The following is a 27,504-nucleotide window of genomic DNA, read 5'->3' as shown; positions in this document are numbered from 1 at the left end:
GTCTTCATGGGCGCGCGTGCCGGTCACGTGGAGCATGGCGGCTTAGTTCCCCCGTAACAAGAACTACCCGACACATGACCTAGAGTTGGCCGCAGTAGTGTTCGCCTTGAAACTTTGGAGACATTATTTGTATGGCGAACACTGTGATATGTACACCGACCACAAGAGCCTGAAGTATATATTCACCCAGAAGGAATTGAATATGAGGCAAAGAAGGTGGTTGGAACTCTTGAAGGATTATGACCTGAGTATTAAATACCACCCAGGAAAGGCCAACGTGGTGGTGGATGCCCTAAGCAGAAAGTCAGTTATAAGCTCCGCCGCTTTACTCGCCACTCAACCACAGATTCAGAAGGATCTTGATAAAATGCAGGTTGAGGTGGTTACCCAAACTACAAAAATTTTGCTGGCCGCCTTGAGTATACAACCAACCTTGATCGATAGAATAAAGGTTGCCCAGCAGTCTGATGAGCACATTTGCCAGCTCAAGGATGAAGTGGAGAAAGGGTTGCGACTCGAACTCCAAATGCACCCAGATGGCACTCTAAGGTTTGGCCACCGACTGTGTGTACCGGCAAATGTTGACCTAAAAAGAGAAATCATGGAAGAAGCCCACCAATCCCGTTTCTCTATTCATCCAGGCAGTACTAAAATGTACCGGGACCTTCGGGAACATTACTGGTGGAAGGGGATGAAGAGAGAAATAGCTGAGTTTGTGGCCCGATGCTTGACCTGTCAGCTAGTAAAAGCAGAGCACCAGAGGCCAGCAGGGTTGCTGGAACCAATAGAAATTCCTGAATGGAAGTGGGAGCACATCACGATGGATTTTGTTACAGGACTCCCCAAAACGGTGAGAAAGAATGATGCAGTGTGGGTGATTGTTGATCGCCTTACAAAATCAGCTCATTTTCTGCCATTCAGAATTGGTACTCCTTTAGACAAGCTGGCCCAATTATACATCGATGAGATTGTACGCCTGCACGGAGTACCAGTGAGTATCATTTCTGATCGTGATCCCCGATTCGTGTCCAGATTCTGGGAAAGCTTTCAGAAGGCCATGGGTACCGGACTGAGGCTCAGTACAGCATACCACCCCCAGACTGACGGCCAGTCAGAGCGGACAATCCAAACTCTGGAAGACATGCTGAGGGCTTGCACTGTGGACCTAGGTGGAAACTGGGATAGTCACATACCACTGGTGGAATTTGCTTATAACAATAGCTACCATTCCAGTATCCAGATGGCCCCATACGAAGCTCTCTATGGGAGAAGATGCCGATCCTCCTTACACTGGGATGATGTCGGGGAGCGGAAAATGCTAGGCCCCGAACTGGCCCAGCACACCAGAGACAAGGTACTACTAATTAAGCAAAGGCTTCAGGCTGCCCAGGATAGACAGAAAAGATGGGCTGACAGAGGAAGAAGGGCCTTGGAATTTTTGGAGGGGAACTTTGTCTTCCTAAAAATTTCACCATCAAAGGGTATTACCCGATTCGGAAGACACGGCAAATTAAGTCCTCGCTACATTGGCCCATTTGAGGTTCTTGCTAGAATAGGCAAAGTTGCCTACAAATTGGCCCTACCTTCAGAGCTATCAGGCGTACACAACGTCTTTCACGTCTCTTTGTTATGGAGGTACGTTCCGGATCCCAGCCATGTGGTACCACATGAGCCTCTGCAATTAAATAAAGATTTAACCTATGAGGAGGCTTCCCTGCGCATCATAGACAGAAAAGAGCAAATTCTCCGAAGGCGCACCATTCCCTACGTTAAAGTCCAGTGGACCAACCACACTGAAAGGGAAGCTACCTGGGAATTGGAGGAAGAGATGCGACAACGCTACCCTCAGCTCTTCGAGAACCGAGGTATGTTTAATTTCGAGGACGAAATTTATTTAAGGGGGGAAGGATGTAATGTCCGGGCCCACAACCTACTAGGCCCAATAAGAAATAGGCCCAGTTAAGGGTTGGGCCCAAATTTCACTGTAGCCAGCATAATTATTATCAGGAATAAAAAAAAAAAACGAAGGGATAAGACCGACAGGGAGAGGTTACCGCACCCCCTGCTGGCAGCCGATGCCGGCGCGCCGGAGACAAGGGGGGGCGGCGGCCAGTCCCGAAGTATGGAGGAAAGGAGAGGATGGGACCTCTCAGAGGGGGGTTTCATCCTCTAAACAAATATTTAAGCCTCTGCCGGCAACCCCAAATCACAGACCCCCCTAAACACCGAACGAGAGAAAGAGAGAGGGAGCCGAAGCCCTGGAGCCTAAGGCCAAGGAGCCCTGAAGCTCTGAAGAAGGGGGGACTACCAGGGAGGAAGCACTGCCCGACTACACCCGACTAAAACCAGGTATGGGCTCCCTGTTAATAAAATTATAAAGCATGGAGAAACCCCTCTGTGGGGTGCTCTTCCCCTCTGTGTCAACAGTGACATAGAGGGGAGGAGGCCGGCACAGGAGAGGGAGAAAAAACCCACAATCCCTGGGTCGGGCCGGACTCACAGGCCGCGACCATCCGGACCGAACCCAACCGGGTTCGGCCTGTTGACGAACCGGACACCGCGGCCTCGGCCGCGGGTACCTTGGGGTTCGGGGGGGGGGCAACCCAGGCCGCCATATCTGGCCGGGACGACAACAGAGGCGGCCACAGGGCCGCCAGCCTCGGCCGGACCACCACCTCTTCTCCGGCAAGGGGTGGTGGTGCCGGAAGAAAGGACCAAGGAAAAGAAAAGAAAAAAAATAATAATAATAATAATAATATAAAATGAACTCACCGGACCTTAAGGCTTCATCCCCTCCGGCCATGCCTTGCCGTGGACGGAGCGGGTGGAGGCTCTCGGGTAAAGCCGGATCCCGACCCACCTCCGAGCCCTTCCCCTCTCCGGCATCACTTTGGAGGGAGGAAGGGCTGGCCTTCCCTTCCGCCGGTGCACCGGGGGGAAACCCCCGCCTCGGTCGGTGGATCGGGGGGAGCCTCGTCTCCCCGGTTGCCTGCGGGAGAAGAAGGGGAGGAGACAGTGGGTTTCGGAGGGGGGACAAAAGGGGTCGGAGGCTAGGGTCTCGGCGAAAACAAAGAAGAAAAAAAAAAAGAGAAAGAGAGAGAGAGAAGGAGAGGGAGTGACCGAGAGGGAGAAGGCCACAGATCTGGCCGGAGGAGAAGAAGGGGGCCGGAGGACCGGCCGGAGGCGTGGGTTTCGGTGGAGACGAAGGAGAAAAGAGAGGAGAGAGAGGAGAGCGGGAGATGAAGAGGCGGAAGCCTCTGGAAGGGGGGAAGAAAACCTGATAACGGGTTCGCGGGTCGGATCCGAATCCGAACCCGCAACCCGTTAAGCCCAAAGAAAAGAAAAAGAAAAAGAAAAAGAAAAAGAAAAAGAAAAAGAAAAAGAAAAAGAAAAAAAAAAGGGGAAAGGGTTTAGCCAAATTTGACTAAACCCGAGCCCAATCAAATTTGGGCTAAGTCTGGACAAGCCAGACTATAAATTTAACCAAAATTAAACCCAAATTAAACTTGGGATTAAGCCTAATGACCAATTAGAAGGCCAATTAAACCATATGGACCCAATCAAGGCTCCAATATGAACACATTAGACTTGGGCTAAATTTCGGGTAGAATCCAAACAAGTAAAAGGAAATAATATGCTCATTATAATGTGATTTTAGGTGACTCAGGATCCGTCACCAGGACGTAAGAAACTTGGGAGAAAACGAATCACTGTAAGTAACCTGTCCTAATCCTGTTATGGATCATGTTATGTTATTAATGGTTTCTAAGCATTTATTTTAAGTATATATGTTTCATACATGATATGTTACAATGCATAAGTAACTTTAATGATCCCAGAAGCTATGGCTATGTATGCAACATGATGATACTGATATTATAATCATGCATGTAAGTTTATAAAGTCTTAGCTAGCCCAGAGGCACTATAATGGGCTCAAAGATGCTACTGAGAATGACTGAGCCGCCAGTGGCTGAATAGTAACTGAGCTGCCCCGCCAGTGGCTGAATAGTAACTGAGCCTGCCCCGCCAGTGGCTGAATTGGAATTGGGTCTGCCCCGCCAGTGGCTGAATAGTAACTGAGCTTGCCCCGCCAGTGGCTGAATAGTAACTGAGCTGGCCCCACCAGTGGCCGAGTCTGACTTCGCAGTAGCATCCGAGAGTAAAAGGACCACGGCATGCCGGGGGGCACGGTTTCATATGCATATAATATGAAAATTTTGTGATTTGCACTACTGCTTCGTTTAAATTGCATACTTATTATGCCAGGATGATTATTAGATAAACATGCATGTCAGCTTCTCAAAACCCTGATTTACATATTTAGTCTACTGGTTGATCCGGTAGGATTATGCAGGATTACTTACTGAGCCGTGTAGCTCACATCTGTTTATGTTTCGTTTTCTTTCAGATCCTCACCAGTGATCGCCGTCAGATATGTTTTTATTTTGTTACAGAGCTTCGTATTTTTGGAGAAGCTTATATACTTCTGTACATTTGAATAGTATAGAAGTTCTGTATTTTTGGTTTCAAACTTGAAGGTTGTACTGCAAACTTTTAATATATATATAAGGATGAATCCTTTTTGGCTACCTGTTACCCCTGTATGAGGCTGCGTGCTACTGTGGGCGATAGTCGACAATAGCACGGCCGTGTCACGGATCCGGATCCGGGACGTGACAGTTAATGCCCTACTGCTCACAAGAACGGACTATATCGTGCATCTCAAGCAAGCCCTAGCTGCACGCTATTTGGCTTAAAGCCATTCATTCTCATAATGAGAATGGGCCATACCTCCGCCACCTGGACACCTCTACATGGGCTATAAATGACTCCATCAGATAATACCTAAAAGACTTTTGAAAATCCATTCTAACTTGATCATCGGAGAGCTCTCACCGGAACCACCGGTGAGACTTTGTGCAGGTACACCGATCGCGGGAGGTGGCCCGCCTTCTTTCTCGACATTCCGGCGGCTCCCTCGACTCCTCCGGCATGGTCACCCTCGGGCCAAATTTGAACCACAACAAGTATTATTACTATTTTTAGTATTATTACTATTTTGTATTGTTACTATTATTATTACTATTACTATTATTAGTATTATTAATAGTATTAGTACTACAACTATTATTATTATTATTACTACTATTTTTAGAATTATTAATATTATTAGTATTATTACTATTATTAGTACTATTACTATGATTAGTATTATTACTATTTTTAGTATTATTATCATTTTTAGGATTATTACCATTATTACTATTATTACTATTATTTCTATTATTACTATTATTAGTACTATTACTATTATTAGTATTATTATTATTGATAGTACAATATTTCTACAATATAATATAATATTATGATAATTATAACATAATATATAATAAAATATAATATACTGATAATCTAATATAATACAAAAATATAATATAATATAATGGATTAGAATCTATTCTAATGATAGATTATATTAGATTATGATTACATATTATTCTATATATTTAATAATAATATAATCATATAATAGAATATAATGTATTGTAATATGATCTAGTATGTTATCTTTTATATTATTGATTGTATATTATAATAATATAATAATAATAATAATAATATCAAATATTATCATAATATAACTATTATTATTATAATTAAAATGTAAAATTATGATTGTAATAATATATTATATTATGATTATAATAAAATATAAGAATATGTTATATTTAATGATGATGCATTACTACAATAATATAATATATTATACTATTATATGTATTACTATTTTTTAGGGTTGACTTGAGATTTTCAGAAGTCAACTCATGATCTTCAAGGGATGTCTTGAACTTGTTGTAGCTTTTGTTATACGTTGTCTTTTTATTGTGGCCGTTGTGGAGTCGGCTCTTTTAGTTTAGGTATTGACTCATAGTTTTTTAGGTTTGACTTTTGCTTGTCTAGAGTCGGCTCGTAATTCCAATAGGTCGAGTTGGTAATATGATGAAACTTTCAGTTCTCTGTCTTTCTCTTGCAGCTATTTAGGGGTTAACTCGCTTTTTTCTGGAGGTACCAACAAAAACTCAGGTCATTAAAATATGAGACAAAAATTTAGAATAGTATAAAGTAAAAGAGCAAAACTTCAATACAATAAAAAAATATTTAAGCCAATTATATAAGGCTTATTTGTAGAATGAGTATATCTATCAAATAAATTCATGTAGTGCAGCTAAAAATGTATATGGAATGGCATAGAAATGCCCACCAAATAATAATAAAGAAATAGTTTCATCAATGTCTCACATGGCCTGGCATCTTTAGGATATGCACTGGAGGAATGATGGCGAAGCTAAAGAAAGGAAACATTACATGCTTTTTCTTGTACATAGAATTAATAAGAAATTTGGGTGAACTATTTTGTGAATTAACAAAAAGTATCAAGGAAAAATATATAGAGATCAAAATAATTCCGAGTTGCTATAATACGTAAAGCTAAGGTAGAGCAAACACTCCATATGAAAAATTATACTCTAAAATGATGATTCACATGATGTAATAGATATCTTGATCCGTTAGAAATTGGACAGGTAAAAAAATTTCTCGTTCAGTTACTGTTACGGGGGAACTAAGCCACCATGCCCCACGTGACCGGCACGCGCGCCCAGAAAAACTACGGCTGCCCCTTGATCCAGCAATCCGACCTCGGGTCGGATATCTTCGGCTCCGCAGTCCGACCCCGAGTCGGCTGCCCCTTGATCCAGCAATCCGACCTCGGGTCGGATATCTTCGGCTCCGCAGTCCGACCCCGAGTCGGCTGCCCCTTGATCCAGCAATCCGACCTCGGGTCGGCAATCTCTTGACAACAACAGACTGTTCTCCTGAGGCACGCCGCGGCCCCCTGCTCCACTACTCCCTGCAACGGCCGAATCCGGCGCTGCCCCACGATCCCCTGTAACAACCGTACGAAGCGGAGCTCCACTACGCCCTGCCATGGCCGTACCCGGCGCTGCCCCACGATGCCCTGTAACGGCCATGTCAGTGGCAACCCCATCGTGCCACACGATGACCAATCCCCAGAAAAACCCCCCAGCCTGATATATATGGGGCTGGGGGGAAGGGGGAGGGTAAGCAAGATTCTCCATAGCATCATCTTACCTGCTACCTCTCCTTCTCCTTCGATTCCCTCTAACTTGATCGTCGGAGGGCCCCCACTACCCCAGTGGTGGTGCGAGGCTTGCTTGCAGGTTTTCCGGCGGAAGGTGGAGCGCAACCAAAGCAATTCAAAGGGAACCCCGTTCACACCGCTGTGCCAATCGTTCTCGGTTTGGACCCCCAGCAACAGTTGGCGCTAGAGGAAGGGCACGGATCTCAGAGCGATCGTAATGGCACGGCGAGGTGGTCGTGGAGCTTCCAATGCTTCCGGTCGCGGGGCCTCTCGCGCCACTGGCCGGGAGGCCGCTGCATCTCCAACACGCTCTCAGCAACACTCCACCGCCCCACCGCCCATTCAGATGGTCGAAGCCGCCCAGTTCGACCAGCTAACCCAGCAGGTTCGCACCCTCGCGGAGGCAGTGCAGAATCTGCAGGGTGCGATGTCCCGGGCGCCGCAGCGGGCTCAGGAGCCGCTGCTGCCTGAGCGTTCGCCTGTCCTCCTCAACCCGCGCTCCTTCCTCTCCCATGGGGAGGAGCGCCGGCGCGAGGAGGATTCTCGAGCACGCTCCATTCTGCCGGAACCTTCCCACCGGAGCTGCGCGGGGTACGAGAGGCGGGCCCGGGCGCGTTCCCAGACCCCCCAGTCCTCGAGGAACCCGCGCTCCAGTCGGTCCCCCTCTCGCCGCTCCTTGTCTCCCACCCACCGGTCGCGCTCCCTGGACCGGCGGGTGGACGATCTCCACCGACAACTCCAGGTCCTGAAGGGCCATTCCAAAGATCCCTTCGCCGACTTAGAGATCTCCTCCCAGCCGGCGCTCGCCTCGAGGATCCTGCGGACCCCGAATCCGCCGGGGTTCAAAATGCCGGCGATCGAGCCCTATGACGGGGCGGCGGATCCACGGGATCACGTCGAGAGTTTCAGGACCCTTATGCTCCTCCACGGAGCATCAGATCCCCTTCTCTGCAAGGCTTTCCCGGCAACCCTCCGTGGCCCGGCGAGGGCATGGTTCGCCGGGCTGGAGGCTGACTCAATCCGGTCCTTCGACCAGTTCACTCGCCTCTTCATCACTCATTTCGCCGTCAGTAGCCGGCGGCGACTGGTCTCCGACTCCCTCTTTGATGTCCGGCAAAACGAGGGAGAAAGCCTGTGGGATTATCTTACCCGCTTCAACAGGGCTACGCTGGAGGTCCGGAACCTGAGTCAGGAGGTAGCTCTTTTGGCCCTGAAGCGTGGCTTCCGGAAGGGCAGACTCACCTTCTCCCTGGACAAACGCCTGCCGCGGAGCTTCCCAGAGCTGTTGTCCCGGGCGAACCAGTATGCGGACGCCGAGGAGGCGGCCGCCCACCGGAGCAAGGAGGCCGCCGAGATCTCTCAAAAGCTTGGAAAGAAAAGGCGGAAAGAGGCACGCCAGAGGAGGAGCCCGACGCCTCAGCGTCGGCGCAGAAGCCCGTCGCCGGCGAAGAACCACGGCGCCCCACGCCCTCGTTCTCCGCCCCGACGTTTTCACCGGTACACCCCTCTCCTAACCCCCCGGGCCCAGATCCTTATGGAGATCAAGGGGCGGGAGGACCTCCCGGCCCCGAGACAGATGCGGAGGATCCCTGGGAAGAGGCCCTCCCGGGCGTACTGTGAGTACCACCGAGACCACGGCCACGACACGGAGGACTGCTTCCAGCTTCGGGACGAGATCGAGGCTCTCATCCGCCGGGGGCGTCTCGGTCGATATGTGAGCGACCGACGTCCCCCAGCAGACCCGCGTCCAGCCGACCCGGCCCCTCCGGAGCCTCGGAAGCAGAATCGACCCGTTGCGGGCGTGATCCACACTATCACTGGGGGCTGCCCCCGGCCCGTGAGGAACTCAGGGGGCTTGACGGAAGCGTCAGGGGCGGCCGTCGCAAAGAGGCAGAGGGTCGGCAATGTAATCACCTTTTGTGATGAGGATGTAAAGGGGGTTCAGACCCCCCACGATGACGCCATGGTGATCTCCCTCACTATGGCAAACTATGATGTAAGGCTTGTTCTTGTGGATAGTGGAAGCTCAGCTGATATCTTGTTTTACGAGGCCTTCCAAAAGATGGGCTTGTCCAGACAATTGTTGCACAAAATATCCACCCCCCTCATAGGATTCACCGGTGACGCTGTCCCGGCGGAAGGTGTCGTTGAGCTGCCTGTGACTGCGGGCGTCGCACCCGCAGAAGCCACGGTGCGACTCGGGTTCTTGGTCGTCCGTGTTCCCTCGGCCTACAACGCTATCCTCGGACGACCCGGACTGAACGCCCTTCGCGCGGTGGTCTCTACGTACCACTTTCTCATGCGGTTCCCCACGGCGGTCGGGATCGGGGAGGTCCGAGGCGACCAACCGACCGCACGGCAATGTTTCCTAGTGACCCTCAAAGGGAAGAAGCCCGCAGAAGCCCTAAGCGTCGAGTCCCTTGATGCCAGAGACGAGGTGGCCTTGCGGCAGGGGGAGCCGGCCGAGGGTGTGGTCGAAGTTCCCCTCGAGGAAGGCCGCCGGAACCGGGTGGTCCGGGTCGGCGCCAATCTCGACCTGGGAGCTCGGGCCCGGTTGGTGGAATTCCTCCGAGCCAATGCTGATGTATTTGCCTGGTCGGCGGCCGATGTACCTGGGATCGACCCGGAGGTCATTTCTCACGCCCTCAACGTCGACCCGACCCACCGGCCAGTGAAGCAGAAGAAGAGACACTGTGCCCCGGATCGGATCCGGGTGGTCGACCAGGAGGTAGACAAACTCTTGGAGGCAGGATTCATAAGGGAGGTGAGTTACCCCGAGTGGCTGGCAAATGTTGTACTTGTCCGGAAGGCGAGCGGAAAGTGGAGGATGTGCGTCGACTATACCGACCTGAACAAGGCGTGCCCTAAGGATAGCTTCCCGCTTCCGCGGATAGACCAACTGGTCGACGCGACTTCCGGATATCAGCTGCTGTCTTTCATGGACGCCTTCTCCGGTTACAACCAGATAATGATGGCCCCACAGGACGAGGAGAAAACTGCCTTTATAACGGACCGGGGGCTGTACTGCTACAAGGTAATGCCCTTCGGTCTGAAGAACGCTGGCGCCACTTACCAGCGCCTCGTCAACAAAATCTTCAAAGAGCAAATCGGCCGGAACATGGAGGTATACGTGGACGATATGCTGGTGAAGAGCCACCAGGCAGACCAGCACATCGTGGATCTGGAGGAGACTTTCACCACCTTACGGAAGTTTCGCATGAAGCTGAACCCAGCGAAGTGCGCCTTTGGCGCTTCGGCCGGGAGGTTCCTTGGTTTCATTGTCAACCAACGGGGTATCGAAGCCAACACGGACAAAATCAAGGCCATCCAAGGTATGTCCCCTCCGACCAAAGTAAAGGAAGTTCAGGAGCTCGCTGGAAGGGTCGCCGCGCTCGGACGATTTGTGGCAAAATCGGCCGAACGCTGCCAACCATTCTTTAAGGTGTTAAAGCGCCCAAAAGACTTCCTCTGGACGGCCGAATGTCAAGCAGCATTCGACCAGCTCAAGGAATACCTGGCGTCTCCTCCCCTACTGTCCAAGCCGCAAGAAGGGGAGATGCTCTACCTCTATCTGGCGGTCTCCCCAACCGCGGTCAGTGCGGTGCTGGTTCGGGAAGAGGCAAAGCTCCAGAAGCCTGTGTACTACATCAGCCGGGTCCTACGGGACGCCGAGACGCGGTATACGAAGGCCGAAAAGATCGCCTTCGCGCTGCTGACCGCGACCAGGAGGCTCCGCCCCTATTTTCAGGCCCATTCTGTCACCCTCTTAACTGATCAACCGTTACGACAGATCCTCAGCAACCCCGAGAATGCGGGACGGCTGGTGAAGTGGGCAGTAGAACTCGGTGAGTTCGACATCCGCTACCAGCCTCGACCCGCCATCAAGGCCCAGGTGCTCGCGGACTTCCTCGCTGAGTGCACGGTGGAGGACGCGGAACCTAGACCGCCGGAAACGCCCAGCCTCGACCTCCCGACCTGGACGCTTCACATCGATGGGTCGTCGAACCCCGAGGGTGGAGGGGCCGGGCTGGTCCTTACCAGTCCTGATGGAGTGATAGCCGAGTATGCCTTGAGGTTTGGATTTCCAGTTACCAACAACGAGGCGGAATACGAGGCCCTAGTCGCAGGACTCAAACTCACCAGGGAGCTCGGCATCCGGCGTTTGAAGGTCTTCACCGACTCCCAGCTGGTGGTCGGGTAGGTCCGTGAGGAGTTCGAGGCCCGGAGCCCGACCATGCAGAACTACGTCCGGAAGGTGCAAGCACTCATTCCCGACCTCGGCAGTGTCGACATCCAGCAAGTCCCCAGAAGTGAAAATGCCAGGGCCGACAGGTTGTCCCGCTTGGTGGGCGCAGAGGCGCACAACTTGTCGAGGGCAATCTACCTGGAGACCCTGGATGCCCCGAGCATCGGCGAGGCTGGAGCGGTGATGGCGATTGATCCGGAGCCGTCTTGGATGGACCCGCTCGTCGCCTACCTCGCCGAAGGGATCCTCCCTGAAGACGAAGATCAAGCTCGGCGACTCGTCAAGAAGTCCGCCCACTATGTACTCTATGAAGGGAGGCTGTATCGGACCTCGTTTACCGCCCCCCTCTTAAGGTGCCTCCGCCCCTCGGAGGCGGCCTACGTCCTCGGCGAAGTCCATGAGGGCGTCTGCGGATCGCACTCGAGGGCTAGGTCCTTGGCGCACAAGATCATGAGGCAAGGCTATTATTGGCCTACCTTGTTGGAGGACTCAAAGGATCATGTACGGAAATGCGACGCCTGCCAGCGCCACGCCAACGTCCAGAGAGTCCCTTCTGTCCCCTTGGCACCGATCACCGCACCCTGGCCCTTCGCACAGTGGGGAATGGATATCCTCGGACCATTCCCCGTCGCTTCCGCCCAGCGGAAATTCTTGATTGTTGCAATCGACTACTTCACCAAGTGGGTGGAGGCAGAGCCGCTGGCCACTATCACGGAGGCGCAAGTCCGGAAGTTCGTGAAGAAAAACATCATTGTCCGATTTGGGGTTGTTGCCCAGATAGACAACCCAAGAGGGGGGGGTGAATTGGGTTTTTAAAATAATTTGGCTAATTAAAACTTTGTGGATGATTAATTAAAAACTATAGCAAGTTATTTAATTAAAGCCTAGTGCTGTGAGTAATGTGCGGGGAAGAAGATGAGAGACAATGCACTACAAACACAAAGTTTTATAGTGGTTCGGAGCTATTATCATTAGGATTTGTTATAATACATAGTGATGGTTTAAACATAACATCATATCCTTTATCACATAATTGACTGATGCTTAACAAGTTATGCTTAAGACCATCAACATATCTAACATTATCTATAAAAGTAGAAGGGGTGATTTGAACTTTACCAATACCAATGATGTGACCTTGGTTGTTGTCTCCAAACGTCACAGCACCTCCCTTCTTAGCTTCAAGGGTGAAAAATTGATCTTTATCACCCGTCATGTGCCTTCAGCAGCCACTATCCAAATACCAGCAATTTTTGTTGACCTTGGCTGCAAGACACTCCTACTCAAGCAAGTCATGTCATCTTAGGTACCCAAGTTTTCTTGGGTCCTTCATGGTTAGTCAAGTTGGTTCCTTTTGGAACCCATACCCTTTTAATTTTTCTTTTAGTTTTACTTTTCCTAAAATTACATGCATTTGCTTTATGTCCTACTATTCCACAACAAAAGCAAGTTATTTTCTTAATTTTAGTTTCCCCAGCTTTAACAAAAAAGTTACTAAGAAGTTTTTGCTTATTCCTTGGTTTATACCCTAAACCTGCTTTATTAAATACCGCACGTTGACTATTTAGTATCATGTTTAATTTTTCAGAGCTATATGTGAATTTTTCAACTATGGGTTTATATTTGTTAAGTTCTTTAGTTATTGTTTGTTTTTCGGCTTTTAGATCATTAAGTTCTTTAGTAAGATCCTTATCTAAGGTTTGTTTATATTTTTTAAGTTCTGAAAATTTCTTAGTTAGTTTTTCATTTTCTTTAGTTAAGGTGTTAGTCTTTTGAGTTAAAAGTAGGTTGCTTATTTTAAGTTCTATATTTTCTTTGGTGATTAAATCCTTATCCTTAACTAATTTATCGTATTTATGTAGGTATGATTGATTAGTTATTTTCAGTTCTTTATTCTTAAGATTTATAGCCTTATATTCTACCATTAATTCATTAAATGCATCATAAAGTTCATCAAAAGAAAAATCAGGATGCGTGTCGGAAGTTACCTCGTTTTCGTTGGCCATGAAACAGAAATTGGCCTTCTCTTCTTGTTCATCATCTGATGAGGAGGATGATGAGTCGGAGTCCGATAGGGTAGTCACAAGTGCCTTTTTCTTCTTGTACTTACTCCCCTTCTTCAGTAAGGGGCACTCTGCTCTTATGTGACCCGGCTTCTTGCACTCGTAACAACCAATCCCCTCATTTTCCCTTTCCTTACCTTTGTCCTTGCGGTAGGAATTTGAGGGGCCTCTCCTTTGATGATAGGACTTCTTGTGGTTGATGAATTTCTTGAACTTGCGCACAAGAAGAGCCTCACCACCATCTTCCTCATCTTCTTCTTCTTCGCTGCTGCTGCTGCAAGACAAGTCCTTGTTAGAAGAAGTAGATTTAAGGGCTATTACCTTTTTCTTATGGGAGGACTCTTCCTCGTTGTGTTGTTTCATGGTGAGCTCGTGCGTCATGAGGGATCCAAGAAGCTCCTCAAGTGGTAGCTTGTTCAAGTCCTTGGCTTCTTGAATTGCTGTCACTTTAGCTTCCCACGACCTCGGTAGACACCGAAGGATTTTCCTGACAAGCTCACTGTTAGTATAGTTCTTGCCAAGGCTTTTTAGGCCATTGACAATATCAGTAAACCTAGTGAACATGGATGTGATTGTTTCATTTGAATCCATTTTAAATAGTTCATATTTATGAACCAAGATGTTTATTTTGGATTCCTTGACTTGATTCGTGCCCTCATGGGTCACTTCAAGTATGTCCCAAATTTCTTTTGCTGAATTACAAGTTGAAATCCTATTGAATTCATTACGGTCTAAGGCACAATAGAAGACATTCATTGCTTTAGAGTTTAATTGTGCCTTCCTCATGTCATGTTCATCCCAGTCCATTTCAAGTTTAGGTACCTTAACACCATCTACGTATATGGATGGGATGTATGGCCCATTTACTACAATGGACCACATCTCATAGTCTTGGGCTTGGATGAATATTCTCATCCTAGCCTTCCAGTATGAGTAGTCAGATCCATTGAAGAAAGGGGGTCTTTGGGTGGACTGACCCTCAATGTGAGAAGATCCAAATGGGATTGTCATTTTGATCTTTTAACTCTTGAGTGGAAGAGTTTTTGGCTCTGATACCACTTGTTGCCCAGATAGACAACCCAAGAGGGGGGGGGGTGAATTGGGTTTTTAAAATAATTTGGCTAATTAAAACTTTGTGGATGATTAATTAAAAACTATAGCAAGTTATTTAATTAAAGCCTAGTGCTGTGAGTAATGTGCGGGGAAGAAGATGAGAGACAATGCACTACAAACACAAAGTTTTATAGTGGTTCGGAGCTAACCCTTGCTCCTACGTCCACTCCCCAAGTCTCACTTGGGAATTTCACTATAACCCCCTTGGATTACAGCCGGTTGTTTTGCAAGCTCACAACCAAACTTGTTGTTTTACGAGCTCACAACGAACTCGGTCGGTTTTTCCAGGCTCACCGATTAGAACCAACCCCGATTGTTTTTCCGGGCTCACAATCAAACCCTTACACACGTTGGTTTTAACTTGGCTCACCAACCAACCTTAAACCCCTTGATTCAATCCCCCGATTGAATCAAGTAAATACAAGAGATAGAAGAAAACAGAAAATAGCTTCTCAAAAAGCAGATTTAAGACAATATAATCGTAAAGGAGTTAGAAGCCCTCAAACGCTTTTAAGCTGGTGAAGAGGTATGGCTTCTGGAACTCCGGTCTCCTCTTGAAAGAGTGGTCGACTTGAATACAGGAGGAGGAAGCTTTGATTGTTGGGAAGAAGTTGTTGGAGCAGTAAATGCAGATCTCCCCTTTTTCGTTTAAGAGCACTTGGAGAGCTTGAAAACTTGAATGCTTGGAGTGGAATATCTGTTCTCTTCCTTGCTAGAGTCCTCTGTGGCTATTTAAGCCAACCCCCACGGAAACTAGCCGTTACTCTGCTTTTTCTGGCCGTTCTACACACTCTGCGCAGCCTGACAATATGACCGTTGGTGGGTTGGAGTCGACTCGCGCGATCAGGAGTCGACTCGGCTGTAGCAGGAGTCGACTCACGCTTTTCCGGAGTCGACTCGGCAACTGTTCCAAATTTGAATTAAAGTTGCCGTCTTGACTGGGAGTCGACTCGTCTTGACCTGGAGTCGACTCGCCAACTTCTGGAGTTGACCTGGCAATTTTTGGAGTCGGCTCATCCACTGAAGTCCGTGGATCCAAATTTGAATTTTGTCCACTCGAGTCGACTCGACTGTCCTGGGAGTCGACTCGAATCTCAGAGGCCGAACTCTCGATTCTCTGTCGTTTGGCTCATCCAGTCTTGGAGTCGACTCGAACCTCCTTGGAGTCGACTCGGCTCTCAGTTTCCGAAAGTTGGTCTTCTGCCTTTTGACGTGTAGCTTGTCTTGGAGTCGACTCGAGCTGTCTGTGAGTCGACTCGAATCTCAGAGGCAGTAACATGGTCTTCTGTCTGTTGATGGTCGCTCAGTCTCGGAGTCGACTCGTGTACTGCGGGAGTCGACTCGAATCTCAGAGTCCGAAAATCGTTCTCTGACTTTTTCCTTGTGTTCCTCTGAGAGTCGACTCTTACCTTCTTTGGAGTCGACCTGCCAACCATCGGAGTCGACTCGCGTTCCACTGGAGTCGACTCGAATCTCAGACCCGAAAACTGCTCTCTGACTTTTCTGCCTGTGACTGCTTGGAGTCGACTCTTACTTCCCTGGAGTCGACTCGGTGAACATTGGAGTCGACTCGCGCACTTCAGGAGTCGACTCGTTGACAGGTTCTGAGATGAAGCTTTCTGTTATTCTTTCTGTTCTCAGTCGGAGTCGACTCGTACTAATCTGGAGTCGACTCGAGCTCGTGCCAGTGAACTTGATACGCTTGGAGTCGACTCGTGATACTCGGGAGTCGACTCGAGTCTCAGACATTGGTTCATGCAGACTTCTTAACTTATCCAAAATACTATGAACCAAGTCTAGAAACACTTGGACAGGATTTTCACTGAAACACTCAATTGAATTCATTAGTAATCACAAGATATACTCAATTGCTTTGAGCTCATCAAAATCAAATGGGGTTTTAATCAATCACTCCACAATCTCCCCCTTTTTGATGATGACAAAACTTTGAGTATATGTAAAATGAATTGCTCATAAAATAATGAAGTAAAATCCATAAATGAATTCAAATGTCTGATAATTTAATTTATCCAAGTTTGAAAGGAGTGAAACATTAAATTTCGGAGTTAAAGCTCCCCCTTTCATTTGGAATTATATAAGCCTTCATATTATGCAATCAATTGTTTGGCTTATATGTCATTAATGATTTAGCTTGATTAAAATTCAGATTCTCCCCCTCAACATATGCATTCAACTATATTTTGATTTTCTGAATTTCCTCTTCATGCTTTGAAGTTTTTTTTTGAACTGAATTTTATCTTTTTAGAGGAAAAATCTGTCAATTTGTTCTTGAGTAGGATTCAGCTAATCTCCGAATATCCCTTGAATAGATTCTGTAGATTACTCCATTAGGAGCCCCAAAAGAGAGATAATGAGCCTCGAGGTACCGAATCCACTTAGAACAAATTTGTGTGTGTTTTTAAGAGTTTATCATTTTATTTATTTCCATTGATTTCTTTTACATATTTTTTTCAATATTTCTCCCCTTTTACATATTTTACCATATTTTATACATATTTCTCCCCCTTTTTGTCATCATACCAAAAAGGAGGTAATCACACACAATCAATGGCACAATCAACAAATGGCACATCAAATGGCACATAATTGAAGATAAAATGTCTACTCATTGTATTGATATGAATGTGAACACATTTGAGCATACAATAAGTAAGGTAAAACAATACATCACACAAAAACATCTATGGCCTCCTCGAGGATGAGGCTCCCCCTCTCGAGGATGCATCTCCTCCTCTGGAGGGTGTGGCTCCTCCTCTCGAGGATGCATCTCCTCCTCTGGAGGATGTGGCTCCTCCTCTCGAGGATGTGGCACCTCCTCTCGAGGATGGTGCTCCTCCTCTCAATCGGCTCTGCTCCATGAGGAGGGTGACTGCATCTGTCACATGTCCGAGCTGCGTGATAATAGACGTGGTGGCTCTGCTATGTGTAGTGGAGAGCTCTGTCACCGACGCCTGAAGCCCAGTCACCGATGTCTGTAGTGCGTCCAGCTTGTCGATGAGTACATTCGACAAGCGCTCGGCCCCCTCGTCGGTGGTGTGCATGTCACGACCTATCTCCTCTCGCATCTGTCGAGTGGAGCTCGTGACCTCATTCATGCTTTGGAACTGGGCCTGGACCAAACTCCGGATATTGTAGATCTCTTCCCGTACATGAGCCGTCATGTCAGTCACGGCTGTCAAGGAAGGGACCAACTGAGAAGATACGGGTGCAGGAGTGGGGGCAGGCACCGCACCTCGGAGCTCCCGAAGCAGCTCATCCCTCAGATCTCGGACGATCTCCTGCCGCAGCTCCCGGAGCTGCTCTGTATCAATACGGACCTCCATAGATGGTGGAACTGAGGAGGAAGGTCCGGCAGAGGTGGTAGGAGCAGGAGGAGTGGATGGGAGGTCTGGATGGTCTGGAAGGTCTGGGTAGTCTGAATCTGGCTCAGGACTGGGTGATGGTCTGGTGGTCTGAGCAGTGAGAGTGGACTTCCTAACCCAGATCCCTTCTCTCTTCCGAAACCCCATCCTGTGCATAGTCTCCGTACATAAGCGATCAGTCCATCGCAAGGCACGAGAGGGTTCCCTCTCAGGAATGGGAATCTCGTACTGCCTAAAAAGAAGAGTGAATAACATCCCGTATGGGAGTGAGAGCCTAGGTCTATCTAGGGGCTCACACATATACCTATAAATGAGCTTTGGGAAGTTGATCGGGGTGTCCTGAAGGATATAAGACATAATAGCTAAGTCCCTCTCATTCACAAAATCAAATCTCCCTGTCTTAGGGAAGATGGACCTGGACAGAATGCTCAAAAGGATTCTCACTTCAATAGGAAGTGAGCTAGCAGATACCTCATCTAGGGGGGACTGAGGTGGATGCCCTAAGACGACCGTAAGGGCCGCAACTCTATCCTCAGGGTGTGCGGGAGCCACCCCTACTAATGGAAGGTGAAGGATATGGGCAATGAGGTCCTCTGTGACACGCAACGGGACACCTACTACCGTACCCTCGATACCTCCATCTCCCCGATGGACGGTACTGTAAAACTCTTGAACTAGGCCAGGATAGGTGGGAAGGTCCAAGGTGAGGAAGTACTCTAGGCCCTGGGCTCTAAGCCTATCGCCTATGGTGAACCCCTCCTGGGAGAGATAGTCGAAATCGACAAACCTCCCGGAGGTGACGGCCTTCCCGGCCAACGGCCTAACGAGAACCACCCTAGGCGGGGAACGATCCGGAGGTGGTTGCCTCGCGGGATCGTGCCGCGCCTTGGAGCGTCGCTCGGGACCGGCCTCGGGACGGGACCTCTTCCTAACGACGGTCTTACGAGGCATCTTGACCTAAACGGGAAGAAAAATACCTAGAGGACGGTGAAGAACCGACAGAGGAAGCTCGGGACGGACCGGAAATGACCTAGGAACGGACGGAAACTCAATGTCCGGCGAAGAATCGACGGAAAAAGGGCTTGGAGACGATCGGGGATGACCTAGGAGTCGGCTCTAGGGCTTTGTGAACAGTGGCGGCTTGAGGAAAAGTGTTTGCGAAACGACAAACCTAGGGTTAAAAAGTCGGATCCCGACTGCGAGTCGACTCCCCTGAGTCGCGAGTCGACTCGACCTCGAGTCGACTCGACCTCGAGTCGACTCGACCTCGAGTCGACTCGACCTCGAGTCGACTCCAGAATATGCGCGAGTCGACTCTCTGTTAGCGCATGTAGACTTCGAGTCGACTCCCGACAGTGTGCGAGTCGACTTCTCCTCAGCTGCCAACTTTGCGAGTCGACTCCCACTAATGCGCGAGTCGACTCCCCCTTAGGAGCCAGCTCTGAAACTTACTCGAGTCGTCTCTAACCTTGGCACGCACCTAAAAACCATGCCATAATCGTGCCAAATAAGGGAAAATCACCTAATTAAGGACTGATTTGATGATCACTGCATAGAAACTCTATTTTAACCTCATTCTAATCATCAAAATCAATTAATCTAGTGAAAAACTCCCACTAGGATGGATCAATCACTCCTAATCCCCTTCTAAGCACACTAAACCTCTCTTCACTTAGGGGTTTTGTAAAAATGTCTGCTAATTGATTATCAGTACACACAAATTGGAGTGACACATCACCATTCAATACATGATCTCTTATGAAGTGATGTCTTATCTCAATGTGTTTAGTTCTTGAGTGTTGAATTGGATTTTTAGTTAGATTTATGGCACTTGTGTTATCACAATTAATGGGAATTTTATCTTGTTTAATGCCATAATCTTCTAATTGTTGTTTAATCCATAAGATTTGAGCACAACAACTCCCGGCTGCAACATATTCAGCTTCTGCAGTGGATAATGCAACCGAGTTTTGTTTCTTGCTAAACCATGAGATTAGGTTTTCTCCTAGAAATTGACAAGACCCGCTGGTACTTTTTCTATCAAGCTTACATCCAGCGAAGTCTGAATCTGTGTACCCTATTAAGTTTAGGCTAGATTCTTTAGAGTACCACAGCCCTATGTTCTTAGTTCCAATTAAGTATTTAAAGATTCTCTTAACTGCAGCTAGGTGTGATTCTTTAGGATTAGCCTGATATCTAGCACACATGCACACACTAAACATAATATCAGGCCTACTTGCAGTAAGATACAGTAAAGAACCTATCATACCTCTATAAAGTTTTTGATCTACAGATTTACCTGATTCATCTTGGTCTAACTTGCATGATGAGCTCATGGGGGTGCTGATTGACTTGTTTCCCTCCATATCAAACTTCTTGAGCATCTCCTTGATATATTTTACTTGATTGATGAAGATGCCTCCTTCAGATTGTTTGATTTGAAGCCCGAGGAAATAGTTCAGCTCTCCCATCATGCTCATCTCAAACTCACTCTGCATCAAATCAGCAAATTCCTCGCAGAGGCGATTGTTAGTAGCACCGAAAATGATATCATCAACATAAATCTGTACTAATAACATATCCTTATTTTTCTTTTTCAGAAATAATGTTGTATCTACATTTCTCCTAGAGAATTCATGTTCTAATAGAAATTTACTAAGTCTCTCATACCATGCTCTAGGTGCTTGTTTTAGTCCATAAAGCGCTTTGTTCAGTTTATACACATGATTAGGGTATTGATGATTTTCAAAACCAGGAGGTTGTTCTACATACACCTCCTCATTAATAAACCCATTTAGAAAAGCACTTTTTACATCCATTTGATATAGCTTGAAGTCCTTAGAGCATGCATATGCTAATAGAAGTCTAATCGCCTCAAGTCTAGCTACGGGAGCAAAGGTTTCATCAAAATCTATGCCTTCTTCTTGATTATAACCCTTTGCTACTAGTCTAGCTTTATTCCTTATAACAATTCCATTTTCATCTAGTTTATTTTTATATATCCATTTTGTACCTATTATTGGATATTCAGAAGGTCTCTCTACTAGATCCCACACTTTGTTTCTAGTAAATTGGTTTAGTTCTTCTTGCATTGCATTTATCCAATTTACATCATTTTCGGCTTCTTCTATATGTTTGGGCTCAAAGTGTGAAACAAAAGCTAGATGGTTATTCAAATTTCTAAGAGATGCTCTAGTCCTAACCGGTTGTGATGGATCATCTAGAATTAGTTCCTTAGGATGCCCGTGAGCATACCTCCAAGCTTTAGTTAGCCCATGATCCACTATAGGCTCTTGGTTTGATGATTCTCCTTCAATCAACTTTTGATTACCATCTTGTAATCCTACCTCATCTATCTTTTCTTCAAGTATTTCAATATCATCATCAAGATTGGCTTTCTTACTAGAGGAGATGTCACTAGAGTCATCAAATACAACATGTATAGATTCTTCTATAACTAGTGTTCTTTTATTAAAGACTCTATAGGCTTTACTAGTTGTAGAATAACCTAAGAATATTCCTTCATCAGATTTAGGGTCAAATTTCCCTAGATTATCTTTCCCATTATTATGTACAAAACACCTACATCCAAAAACATGAAAATAGTTAACCTTTGGTTTTCTGTTTTTCCACAGTTCATAAGGTGTTTTCTTTATGATGGGTCTTAATAGAACTCTATTTAATATATGGCAGGAAGTATTAATGGCTTCTCCCCAAAAGTACTTAGGGAGGTTACTTTCACATAACATCGTTCTAGCCATTTTCTCTAGAGTTCTATTTTTCCTTTCCACAACTCCATTTTGTTGTGGTGTCCTAGGTGCAGAAAAATTATGGGTTATCCCCTTTTTACTACAAAATTCATCAAATAATTGATTTTCGAATTCGGTACCATGGTCACTTCTAATGGCTATGACTGAAGACTCTCTAGCATTTGTTACTTCCTTATGGAACTTCTTAAACATAGAAAATGCTTGGTCCGTATGCGCTAGGAACATGACCCATGTGTACCTAGAGTAATCATCTACAATAACTAGGCCATATTTATTTCCACCTAGGCTTGTTGTTCTAGTTGGACCAAATAGGTCCATGTGTAATAATTCTAGAGGCCTAGAGGTAGAGACACATTTTATGGATTTAAAAGAGTTCCTAGATTGTTTGCCAAATTGACATGCTTCACATATTTTGTTCTTTTCAAATTTTAATTTTGGCAAACCTATCACGGAGTCTCTTTTAACTAATTTAGTTATTGTGTCCATGCTTGCATGACCTAACTTACGGTGCCATAACCAACTAGCATCATTATCTTTAGTTTCATTTACAACTAGACATTGGTTATGTTTTGCAAGATCTTCTAGGTCTACAACATATACATTTCCACGTCTAATCTCTTTAAAAACTAAGCTATTATCATTAGGATTTGTTATAATATATAGTGATGGTTTAAACATAACATCATATCCTTTATCACATAATTGACTGATGCTTAACAAGTTATGCTTAAGACCATCAACATATCTAACATTATCTATAAAAGTAGAAGGGGTGATTTGAACTTTACCAATACCAATGATGTGACCTTGGTTGTTGTCTCCAAACGTCACAGCACCTCCCTTCTTAGCTTCAAGGGTGAAAAATTGGTCTTTATCACCCGTCATGTGCCTTGAGCAGCCACTATCCAAATACCAGCAATTTTTGTTGACCTTGGCTGCAAGACACTCCTACACAAGCAAGTCATGTCATCTTAGGTACCCAAGTTTTCTTGGGTCCTTCATGGTTAGTCAAGTTGGTTCCTTTTGGAACCCATACCCTTTTAATTTTTCTTTTAGTTTTACTTTTCCTAAAATTACATGCATTTGCTTTATGTCCTACTATTCCACAACAAAAGCAAGTTATTTTCTTAATTTTAGTTTCTCCAGCTTTAACAAAAAAGTTACTAAGAAGTTTTTGCTTATTCCTTGGTTTATACCCTAAACCTGCTTTATTAAATACCGCACGTTGACTATTTAGTATCATGTTTAATTTTTCAGAGCTATATGTGAATTTTTCAACTATGGGTTTATATTTGTTAAGTTCTTTAGTTATTGTTTGTTTTTCGGCTTTTAGATCATTAAGTTCTTTAGTAAGATCCTTATCTAAGGTTTGTTTATATTTTTTAAGTTCTGAAAATTTCTTAGTTAGTTTTTCATTTTCTTTAGTTAAGGTGTTAGTCTTTTGAGTTAAAAGTAGGTTGCTTGTTTTAAGTTCTATATTTTCTTTGGTGATTAAATCCTTATCCTTAACTAATTTATCGTATTTATGTAGGTATGATTGATTAGTTATTTTCAGTTCTTTATTCTTAAGATTTATAGCCTTATATTCTACCATTAATTCATTAAATGCATCATAAAGTTCATCAAAAGAAAAATCAGGATGCGTGTCGGAAGTTACCTCGTTTTCGTTGGCCATGAAACAGAAATTGGCCTTCTCTTCTTGTTCATCATCTGATGAGAAGGATGATGAGTCGGAGTCCGATAGGGTAGTCACAAGTGCCTTTTTCTTCTTGTACTTACTCCCCTTCTTCAGTAAGGGGCACTCTGCTCTTATGTGACCCGGCTTCTTGCACTCGTAACAACCAATCCCCTCATTTTCCCTTTCCTTACCTTTGTCCTTGCGGTAGGAATTTGAGGGGCCTCTCCTTTGATGATAGGACTTCTTGTGGTTGATGAATTTCTTGAACTTGCGCACAAGAAGAGCCTCACCACCATCTTCCTCATCTTCTTCTTCTTCGCTGCTGCTGCTGCAAGACAAGTCCTTGTTAGAAGAAGTAGATTTAAGGGCTATTACCTTTTTCTTATGGGAGGACTCTTCCTCGTTGTGTTGTTTCATGGTGAGCTCGTGCGTCATGAGGGATCCAAGAAGCTCCTCAAGTGGTAGCTTGTTCAAGTCCTTGGCTTCTTGAATTGCTGTCACTTTAGCTTCCCACGATCTCGGTAGACACCGAAGGATTTTCCTGACAAGCTCACTATTAGTATAGTTCTTGCCAAGGCTTTTTAGGCCATTGACAATATCAGTAAACCTAGTGAACATGGATGTGATTGTTTCATTTGAATCCATTTTAAATAGTTCATATTTATGAACCAAGATGTTTATTTTGGATTCCTTGACTTGATTCGTGCCCTCATGGGTCACTTCAAGTCTGTCCCAAATTTCTTTTGCTGAATTACAAGTTGAAATCCTATTGAATTCATTACGGTCTAAGGCACAATAGAAGACATTCATTGCTTTAGAGTTTAATTGTGCCTTCCTCATGTCATGTTCATCCCAGTCCATTTCAAGTTTAGGTACCTTAACACCATCTACGTATATGGATGGGATGTATGGCCCATTTACTACAATGGACCACATCTCATAGTCTTGGGCTTGGATGAATATTCTCATCCTAGCCTTCCAGTATGAGTAGTCAGATCCATTGAAGAAAGGGGGTCTTTGGGTGGACTGACCCTCAATGTGAGAAGATCCAAATGGGGTTGTCATTTTGATCTTTTAACTCTTGAGTGGAAGAGTTTTTGGCTCTGATACCACTTGTTGCCCAGATAGACAACCCAAGAGGGGGGGGGGGTGAATTGGGTTTTTAAAATAATTTGGCTAATTAAAACTTTGTGGATGATTAATTAAAAACTATAACAAGTTATTTAATTAAAGCCTAGTGCTGTGAGTAATGTGCGGGGAAGAAGATGAGAGACAATGCACTACAAACACAAAGTTTTATAGTGGTTCGGAGCTAACCCTTGCTCCTATGTCCACTCCCCAAGTCTCACTTGGGAATTTCACTATAACCCCCTTGGATTACAGCCGGTTGTTTTGCAAGCTCACAACCAAACTTGTTGTTTTACGAGCTCACAACGAACTCGGTCGGTTTTCCCAGGCTCACCGACTAGAACCAACCCCGATTGTTTTCCCGGGCTCACAATCAAACCCTTACACATGTTGGTTTTAACTTGGCTCACCAACCAACCTTAAACCCCTTGATTCAATCCCCCGATTGAATCAAGTAAATACAAGAGATAGAAGAAAACAGAAAATAGCTTCTCAAAAAGCAGATTTAAGACAATATAATCGTAAAGGAGTTAGAAGCCCTCAAACGCTTTTAAGCTGGTGAAGAGGTATGGCTTCTGGAACTCCGGTCTCCTCTTGAAAGAGTGGTCGACTTGAATGCAGGAGGAGGAAGCTTTGATTGTTGGGAAGAAGTTGTTGGAGCAGTAAATGCAGATCTCCCCTTTTTTGTTTAAGAGCACTTGGAGAGCTTGAAAACTTGAATGCTTGGAGTGGAATATCTGTTCTCTTCCTTGCTACAGTCCTCTGTGGCTATTTAAGCCAACCCCCACGGAAACTAGACGTTACTCTGCTTTTTCTGGCCGTTCTGCACACTCTGCGCAGCCTGACAATATGACCGTTGGTGGGTTGGAGTCGACTCGCGCGATCAGAAGTCGACTCGGCTGTAGCAGGAGTCGACTCACGCTTTTCCGGAGTCGACTCGGCAACTGTTCCAAATTTGAATTAAAGTTGCCGTCTTGACTGGGAGTCGACTCGTCTTGACCTGGAGTCGACTCGCCAACTTCTGGAGTTGACCTGGCAATTTTTGGAGTCGGCTCATCCACTGAAGTCCGTGGATCCAAATTTGAATTTTGTCCACTCGAGTCGACTCGACTGTCCTGGGAGTCGACTCGAATCTCAGAGGCCGAACTCTCGATTCTCTGTCGTTTGGCTCATCCAGTCTTGGAGTCGACTCGAACCTCCTTGGAGTCGACTCGGCTCTCAGTTTCCGAAAGTTGGTCTTCTGCCTTTTGACGTGTAGCTTGTCTTGGAGTCGACTCGAGCTGTCTGTGAGTCGACTCGAATCTCAGAGGCAGTAACATGGTCTTCTGTCTGTTGATGGTCGCTCAGTCTCGGAGTCGACTCGTGTACTGCGGGAGTCAACTCGAATCTCAGAGTCCGAAAACTGCTCTCTGACTTTTCTGCCTGTGACTGCTTGGAGTCGACTCTTACTTCCCTGGAGTCGACTCGGTGAACATTGGAGTCGACTCGCGCACTTCAGGAGTCGACTCGTTGACAGGTTCTGAGATGAAGCTTTCTGTTCTTCTTTCTGTTCTCAGTCGGAGTCGACTCGTACTAATCTGGAGTCGACTTGAGCTCGTGCCAGTGAACTTGATACGCTTGGAGTCGACTCGTGATACTCGGGAGTCGACTCGAGTCTCAGACATTGGTTCATGCAGACTTCTTAACTTATCCAAAATACTATGAACCAAGTCTAGAAACACTTGGACAGGATTTTCACTGAAACACTCAATTGAATTCATTAGTAATCACAAGATATACTCAATTGCTTTGAGCTCATCAAAATCAAATGGGGTTTTAATCAATCACTCCACAGGGGTACCCCGGGTCCTCATCTCGGATAATGGTCGACAGTTCGACAACAAGCATTTCCGTGACTTCTGCGAGGAATTCGGGATCGAGCATCGGTTCACATCTGTGTCGCATCCCCAAACCAACGGTGAGGCCGAGGTGACAAACCGGACAATCCTCCAAGGAATTAAGGCGCGAATCGGTCGGACGGGGCAAGCTTGGGTCGAAGAACTCGAGAACGTCCTTTGGGCGTATCGGACCACGCATCGGACCCCTACCGGGGAGACGCCTTTCAGCCTAACCTATGGCACGGAAGCGGTTGTCCCCGTGGAGCTCGGACTCCCCTCGCCCCGGGTGGCTACGCACCGACCCGAGGCCAATTCGGAGCAACTCCGAGGAAACTTGGACCTCCTGGAAGAAGCGAGGAAAATGGCGCAGGTTCGGATGGCGATGTATCAGCGGAGGGTGGCCCGATATTATAACTCCAAAGTCCGACCAAAACTTTTCAGAATCGGAGATCTGGTGCTAAGGCGAGCCAAAGCATCTCAACCCGCGGAAGGTGGGAAGCTGGCGCCAAATTGGGAAGGCCCGTATAGGGTTCGCTGGGTAAACCGACCTGGCTCCTACCAGTTGGAGGCCCTAGATGGTCGAGAAATTTCAAGGAGCTGGAATTCCGCTAACCTACGGGTGTATTACCAGTAGAAAGACAAAGCCAGAAAGACAGTTCAAAAAAATGTATAGTCCTTTTCATTTCAATAATCCCTGGTCGCAATGGCGTGTTCGTGTGATTACAAAGAATTCCCAGAGGGGGATTGGGGAGTAAAGAAAGTAAGGAAGAGGTGGGGACTCCATAGAGTTGAAGATCCGGGATCCCGAACTCTCCACCCGAAGCAGCTGCGATCCCACCGGGCGTGGGTGCTTCTCCCCGGAGGCGCCATCGACGCCTCACGCAAAAGACGAAGAGCCGGCGCGGACGAAGAAGAAGTGGACGAAGGAGGAGTTCACACTGCTCCTAGAGGAACGCCACCTCCAAAGGATATTCCGGCCCTCCCCAAGAGAAGGGGAGGGAAGGAATACAAGGGAGAAGAGCGCGAGGAGGCGCGATCCCGGATGAAGCGTCTGGCGCAGAGCTCAATCGGGAGGTGGGACG

At 46.5% G+C, this 27,504-nt stretch overlaps 1 long non-coding RNA gene across 1 annotated transcript; it reads right to left on the bottom strand.

Moving 5' to 3' along the window:
- Positions 1 to 6,557: 6,557 nt before the first annotated feature.
- LOC120108202 lies at positions 6,558 to 24,713 on the bottom strand. The gene is made up of 4 exons (XR_005509668.1): positions 24,702 to 24,713; positions 18,724 to 18,728; positions 18,591 to 18,596; positions 6,558 to 6,610 (listed from the first exon to the last, which is right to left on the bottom strand). It is a non-coding gene; the product is annotated as an uncharacterized LOC120108202 (long non-coding RNA).
- Positions 24,714 to 27,504: the final 2,791 nt, after the last annotated feature.

The sequence above is a fragment of the Phoenix dactylifera genome, unplaced genomic scaffold (assembly GCF_009389715.1).
Source record: "Phoenix dactylifera cultivar Barhee BC4 unplaced genomic scaffold, palm_55x_up_171113_PBpolish2nd_filt_p 001223F, whole genome shotgun sequence".
Classification (NCBI taxonomy): Eukaryota; Viridiplantae; Streptophyta; class Magnoliopsida; order Arecales; family Arecaceae; genus Phoenix; species Phoenix dactylifera.
The sequence above is the reverse complement of the archived record's forward strand: the minus strand, read 5'-3'. Positions and strand labels throughout refer to the sequence as shown.